At 44.8% G+C, this 6,115-nt stretch overlaps 1 protein-coding gene across 1 annotated transcript in view; it reads left to right on the forward strand.

Annotated features, from left to right (window-relative positions):
- The window catches only part of PPCDC (phosphopantothenoylcysteine decarboxylase), a 42,127-nt gene extending 37,733 nt beyond the window's left edge, over nucleotides 1-4,394 (forward strand). Inside the window, exon 7 of the transcript XR_332275.5 lies at nucleotides 3,932-4,394. The gene's annotated coding sequence lies outside the window, so the exon portion shown is untranslated. The remainder of the gene's footprint in view (nucleotides 1-3,931) is intronic.
- Nucleotides 4,395-6,115: the final 1,721 nt, after the last annotated feature.

The raw sequence follows: 6,115 nt of genomic DNA on the forward strand, positions 1-6,115 counted from the left end.
CCCGTCTGAGCGGCACAGAAGTCAGCTGAGCGCCATGGCGGGAGTTGAAGGGGGGCAGGACGGTGATGTTCACAGCCAGGGTGCGGGGCCTGGAGCCGCAGTCACTCTGCACATCACCGCCCCCCCCTTCCCTTCCCACCGTGGTGCTCGGCTGACTACTGCGCCATTTGGGCCCCGCATTCCCCATGCAGCATGGGCTGCCCAGAGGGAACAGCCAGCATTTCAGGCAACAGCGCCCCTCAGAGGGAACAGCCAGCATTTCGGTGTTAGACTCAGACACTGGGCTACTATATATATGATAAGCTATTTTGGAGTATTTCTTCTGGAATAGCTTATTCCAAAATAAGTGTGCAGTGTAAACGGAGCCTGAGTGACTACAGGACCTTTGAAGAGTGAATGTGTTCTGATTATAGCTACAGTGGAAGAGGAATTGAGATTCTTGGGTTCTGTTCCTGTCTGTGGAACTGGAAATGCTAAGTACCCTTTTTGTGCTGCAGTTTTCTCTGCTGTGAAAACCAACTGGAAATAAAACAAACTATCTTGGATGCTAATGTATGTGTTTGCAAAGAATTTACAGATCATTGAGTAAGAAGTTTTACAATTTCAGGACCAAGAGTGGTAATTTAATTCCATTGTCATAATCTCCAATGACTTGAAGTAGAATTCAAGGAAATATGAGCAGATCGTGAGAGGACCATTTCATGGAAGTAAAGGAGAATGGCCAGAAAAATAAAGGATGGAGCTTTGTCTTAAAGGACCCCCCACTCTCTTTTACTTGATCAGACAGTGTGCCACTGTGTGATCAGTGCTTGGAAACCTGAGTGGACACTTGTTAGAACAGCTTCTTATTGGATATGGGTCATGGTGTTAGTGTGGGTTATTTTAAACTTCTTTGAAACCAGTGGGTGTAACAGCCAGTTTTCATTTGAGATAAAGGTAAGAGAGAGTTTCCCTCCTTTATTGAACCACATAGCTGAAACAATAACAACCCCCATCCAAAAACACAGGAACATGGCACCACCCAAAAAAGGCACATTTGGGTTTTGCTGAGTGTTTGTGTGTCTGTGAGAGAGAGGCAGAAAGACCAGTGAAACACAGAGAACTGGCAACAAGGTAGCATCAGACATGACAACAGAAGCCTTGGTGGTGTAGACCTGAGGAGAAAAACAAAAAATGTTTTTGGGATGAGTTCTGGCTAGAAAGGGGCTTGAAGCTGTGTTCAAAGAAAGTGTGTCCTGCTGTAGGGATGTAAGCAACTGGTCAACTAGTGATGAGACTAGTCACTTCTCCCCCTTCCCTCTATCAGGGAAGCAGCAAGGCGGGGAGCAGGAACTGGTGTTTGGGGGAGTTGGCTTAAAAGCTGGTTCCTCCCAGCACTATCTCCGGAGGGGCAGGGGAGATAGAGGCACAACTGGAAACAGCGTGAGTGGGGACTGGGGCCCTAGTGGGCCTCTTGTACATTTCAAAGCCTGAGGCACCATAGGGAGTGCGGGGCTTCTGCATTTTAAACTGTAGCAAGAGCCTGGTAGGTGTCCAAAAGTGGAGGTGCCCTTATTGACTAATTGAGTAATTGATGGAAATCCCATCGACTGTTAGATTAGTTAATCTAAATTTAACATCCCTATCCTGCTTTTTTATTCTTCCTGTGCTCAGAGAAACTGGACTTTTTACTTTCTTTGTAAATAAACAAGACTGCATCAAAGATACCTACCTGCTCCACCAGAAGTTTTCCTTACTAAATGAAACAGCATTAGCCTAAATTTTGGCTAACCCCTTAAGGCTAAAACAGGTGATGCATCAAATGAGGGATGCCTCATAAAGATGAACTCTGAAACAGAGAAGGAAAACTCAACTTTTGCCCCTTTCGGGTGTATGGAGGACCTGAAATGTTTGGGCTGGTGGTTTGCTTTGTGTTTTGGCATTATAAATTCTGGTCGTCTCTGCCTTATTTTTCCTGAAAATATCTCAGGATAACTGGAGGGTTAGTATGAATGTGGCATCACAGACCGCATGCAAGTGGAACCTGATTAAATAAGAGTGTGTTCTTAACATTCTTTCTTTAGAATTTGTGTCTGCCCAACACGTGTTTAACTCAAATGCTTGGATAAATAATTGGAACTAAAGCTCTCTTTGTTAAAGACTCAGTCCCATACCCATCCCACCCCCTTTTTTTTACAGGCCAAGAAAATTCAAGATCCATATCTAGGGCCTTTATCTAGATTAGGATTTGGAAGGTTAGCTAATGTCTGAACAGACTATTGCAACTAAAGAAGTGAGTTAAAGTCTAGAAATTCATCCAGTTTAATTCATGTTAAAGACCATGGCTCGAGTTATCTACACTTGAGTTACTTCTCTCAAGCTAGCATCAGTCAAGCTAGATTGTAACCTTATCTACATCTACATTGGAAACATTACAGCAGCTCAGCTGCAGCACTCCAGTATGAACATTAACTCCACTGAGGGTAGGGTTTCTCCCACTGTGCTAGGTAATCTGGTCCCGACTCCAACCCACCCCAAGAAGCTTGGTCTACAATGGGACTTAGGTCAGTTTAACTGCGTTGCTCCGGGTTGTGGAATTTTCACACCCCTGAGGGAAGTAGGTGAGTCAACTTCACTTTTAGTGTTGACCTGGCCTAAGTGATCACACTGCAATGACCCTTGAGTTGCTGCCCCCCCACTGGTGCTACAGTCACTTGCATGGGGTATGAAAATTTCCGAGTGCACATCCCCTCAGGGCTGGCCCACTATTTTGGCACCTGATGCGGGGAACTCAAATGACGCCCCCATGTCCTCTCGCTTGGGCCAAAACTTTGAATGGTCTCAATTCTTCCTGTTCTATTCCTCTCATGGCACTCCACCATCTCTGTGCATCTAGAGCAGACAGAATACATATGCACCAGCAGCAGACACAATTTTCTACACTCTGGGTCCTAGTGGTCCCCCCCCCCCCACAATCTGGCATCTGAGGGGGCTGCCTCAGTTTGCCTCCTGGTAAGGCCAGCCCTACATCCCCTAGTTTTTTGTGCTGTGCTAAGCTGCTCCTCTGTGAGTTCTTTCCTAGTACATGGTGGAAGAACTTTTCTGTTCTTTCTGAGCAGTGGTAGCAATCATGGGAATGCTTTGGAAACAATCAGATGGAATTATCCTGTGTCTGCACTACTGAGTGGTGATGCTAAGCTCCTGAGAATAGTGCCGTCTCAGACTCTAGTCTGTATCCTTCCTCAGGCCAGCCAACTCCAGATAAAAATGCCACCACCTTGCTGGAATTAAATGTTTTCCAGTGTGGACAGGATACAAGTTAGGTACAATGCTGGAGTTACAACTTGAGGTCATTTTCCAGTGCACACAAGCTCACAGGTGCACTATCTAGTTTACACGAGGCTTTTAGCACGTTTTAGCAAATTACTTCTAAAGCAAGGTGAAAAACCTCCAAAGTGACCTCCATCAAACCTAAGCAAACTCAAGCTGTGATAGTTCTGACACTACTGAAGTGAAAGAAAAATAAGTCGCAAATAAATCTTCCATATTCACACCTTGTATTACAACATGAACCATTTCAAAAACCCCGTCCTTTTTTCTTTGCAGGTCATCTTATATAAGGATTGATCTACCTGTCCATGGGTCACTATGGTGTCTGGTAGAGTTACCAGGGATGAATATGATCTTAAATATTTCCCCTCTGCTTTTTTTATACAGAGATTTGTGCTTGTCACCATAGTAAATAGTGTGAAATATCTTTTTTTGAGCCCTGACTCCAGAAGTTTGTGTGCATAGGCCCTGGGGTTAACACCTCGCTGAAGCAGGTGGCAGGGTTCACACTTTTGCAGCTGTTGGGCTGGAGACGCCTTTCTGCAAGCCAGGGAAGTGGTGTGGCTTACATCTTCGAAAGCTCTTTGCAACAGGAAGTAAGGTGTTTTTTTTCTTTTTGAAGGGAGCAGATTTTGCAGACTATAGCAGCAGGAACCTCGGCAAGATGCAGAGAGATTTCAACATCACGGGGGATGTGCAAAGGCTTTCCCTATAACTCTGACCAGGCTGTGACTTTCGGAAGATGCACTTACTGCTGGTGATATGCTGTTGGTGATGACTGAGAATAACACCTCTCCCTACCATAGTCTTTTGTGGCAACATGTTACATATCCGATACAGGCAAAGCTGAATATAATTAACCAGCAATGTACAGTAAATGTACTGTTATCCGGCACGCTCGGGGATTCGGGCATTCCAGTTATCTGAGGGCCACATCAACCGAGGAAAGACCAATGGACAATAATAGTAAAACTCAAGTTTTTAATACTGGTAGTTTTGTAGTGTGGTCTCACATTTCTATTTTGAGTTAAAGATGATTAATACTTCTTAAATAAAAAATTGTTAAGCCAATCATGGTAAACCAAGCCAGGCCTGTGCGCACGAAGATGTGACAGTATTGTGGCTGGGGGCAATGCCGGTTAACAAAGTTTTCTGGTTAACAAAGGTTTCACTGTAGTTGTCTTGTGATCTGTACTGCACTGAGTATTGAGAAGCAGGATCATCCAGCTCTCATGGCCAGATGTAAAGTCCCAAAGATTTGTGTTCTTTTACAATGCAGCCACACACAGAAGTAACAGATTCTTTTACTTATTGCTGCTTCTCTGTTAGGCTACGTCTAGATTGGTATGATTTTCCGGAAATGCTTTTAACAGAAAAGTTTTCAGTTAAAAGCATTTTCGGAAAAGTGCATCTAGATTGGCAGGACGCTTTTCCGCAAAAGCACTTTTTACGGAAAAGCGTCCGTGGCCAATCTAGACACGCTTTTCCGCAAAAAAGCCCCGATCGCCATTTTCGCAGTCGGGACTTTTTTGCGGAAAACAAATCTCTGCTGTCTACACTGCCCCTTTTGCGCAAAAGTTTTTCAGAAAAAGACTTTTGCCCGAACGGGAGCAGCATAGTATTTCTGCAAAAACACTGATAATCTTACATGAGATCGTCAGTGCTTTTGCGGAAATTCAAGCGGCCAGTGTAGACAGCTGGCAAGTTTCTCCACAAAAGCTTTTCCGGAAAAAGTGGCCAGTCTAAACACAGCCTCATTGTTTATTTGACAGTGATCCATCATTGTGGTAGAGCAGCAAAAAACAAAACACTCATCCTATAGAATGGTTTAGCTAGAGGATTCAAGAAGAGTGTCCTAATATCTTATAGTATATATTTGAGAGAGTTTGTGTGCCTGTCTGTCCATGTGTCTGTCTGTTCAAGAATTCCTCCTAAACAGTAAGAGCTAGGACCACCAAATTAGGTATCTAGTGTCCTCTTATAACTTAAAGCAAAGTAAGGGTTTGGCTGTGCCAGGAAGATGGGTTGTGCCTGGAATGGGATTGTTTCTCATAAAACCATATGTAAGAGACAGAATCACCAGGCATGTGAAAGGGGCTGGCTGAGGGCGCACACATTCCATGGGACTGCTCCAGCCTCAAGTCTTCCCACCCCACTACCCGGCACCCTTTAGAGAGGGTGTATGTGGGGTGGTGGTGAAGCTCTTTCCACCCCGATTTTATGGGAACAGTGCTCTTTGTTCCCTTTTGTCAGGAAGCGTAAAGGGCAAGTGCACGGTTTGCTGCATTCATCACTCTGAGGAGCGCAGGGGATCTGCACCAGCTGGGGACATACCCCTCCCCCAGCTGTGTATGCTGGTGTTGCAGTGGCTATTGCGAGGTGCTTCTCACCTGCCTCCAAACTGCTATGGTTAGAGGAGGCTGGAGAACTCCTCTCTCCTTGGTGCAACCTGCATCCTGAAGCCCTCATCCCCAGCCCCACTCCAGAGCAATGATTTAACTGAAGAAAAACAAAAATTGAGTAAGAGACCTGAGCAACACTGGGTAAATCTTCCAGTAGCTCCATAATGACATGGAATCATTGAAATCAAAAGGGTGTAATGCTGGCACTGAGACTTTACAAATATTTTATAAAGGGGATTGTAATAGGACAGTTGAATTGCTACTGGTCAGTGGGAAATCATTTAAGAGTTGCAAAATCTACAGTGCGGGCTGTTGTCATGCAGATGTGTAGGGTCATTAACTGTCCCCTGCTACATAGGACTGTGGCTCTTGACAATATGCAGGAAATAGTGGATGGAGTTGCA

Source organism: Pelodiscus sinensis, chromosome 14, assembly GCF_052426305.1.
Source record: "Pelodiscus sinensis isolate ZL-2025 chromosome 14, ASM5242630v1, whole genome shotgun sequence".
Classification (NCBI taxonomy): Eukaryota; Metazoa; Chordata; order Testudines; family Trionychidae; genus Pelodiscus; species Pelodiscus sinensis.